The sequence below is a fragment of the Hypomesus nipponensis genome, chromosome 11 (genome assembly GCF_054491055.1).
Source record: "Hypomesus nipponensis isolate SF chromosome 11, ASM5449105v1, whole genome shotgun sequence".
Classification (NCBI taxonomy): domain Eukaryota; kingdom Metazoa; phylum Chordata; class Actinopteri; order Osmeriformes; family Osmeridae; genus Hypomesus; species Hypomesus nipponensis.
The window spans coordinates 21,050,001-21,051,206 of NC_140371.1; positions in this window are offsets into that span (position 1 = coordinate 21,050,001).

Below are 1,206 nucleotides of genomic sequence, written 5' to 3' on the forward strand. Positions count from 1 at the left end.
CAACAAAACTGAATCTACTGATACAGTCTGTCTGTGTCATCTCAGAGGGTGGGTTTTGGTGTAATGAGCAGCCCTCTCCTCCCCTCCTCTTTTCTCTCTGCCCCTCTCTCTTCCTTGGTCCATCCCTCACTTTTTGTCTCCTTGAGGAAACAGATGTTCCTCCCCTCCTCTACCAGCCCTGCTCTGGTTCCACTGCTGCATGTGTGCCATTCCGGAGACAGTGATCTGTCTTGCTAAGTGAGTTTCTCCGTTAACATGGGCAAAATTGGAAAAGAGGGATATTGATAGTGTAATATGGTCGTGAGCCACAGTGTGTGGTGAATCCTGTTTGTCTGAGAGGATGGAAAGGTGCCAAGGTCACATCTGATCACTCCTGTGTATGAACCGCGGGATGACAATACATCTATGACCACAGCTAGACGTGGACATGTCCTTTTGGGACAGGCGATTCTTTGGTTTCCTCTGGTTTGGTTTGGTCTGGTCTGGTCTGGTCTGGTTTGGTCTGGTTTGGTTTGGTTTGGTCTGGTTTGGTCTGGTTTGAGTTATGTGTGAGAGAAAAATGAGACAGGAGGATTTTGGAAAAGAAAGAAAGAGAGACAGAGAGAGACGGAAGTCAATCACAAAAATAAACATTTCATTTTTCGAGTGATAATGAGCCGAGATCATTAGAAGGGAAACAAAGGCAAGACAACAAGCAGATCCAGAAAGCACGAGGGGGACTCCGCCTCAAAGCACGAGGGGGACTCCGCCTCTTGCTTGCTTCCTAAGCTGGATGTATTTCTTCTTCTTCTCTGCTTACCAGTTTGTGTACAAGCGCTGCGAGGAAGTTGTGTGAAACCTACATTGTGATGAAACAGAATTCTTAATCGGAGAGAATCGAGGAGGGATCTGCACAGAGGGCTAATGGACACAACAGAGAGAGAGGGTGGGTGGGTGTGTGTGTGTGTGTGTGTGCGTGTGTGTGTGTGTCTGTGTGTGTGTGTGTCTGTGTGTGTGCGTGTGGGAAGGTTGTAGTCCGGTGGGATGCAGAAGGCCTGTTTCCTGAGGACTCTTTTAGCCCTCCACACAAACACACACACACACACACACACACACCAGAAGCCCTACCCCTGGCTGCTATAGCACACTTCAAAGTTGTTAATATTCAGCCGGGAAACTGTATCCAGAACACAAATAAATTATTAAGTGTATGAACTTTTTAGGCAG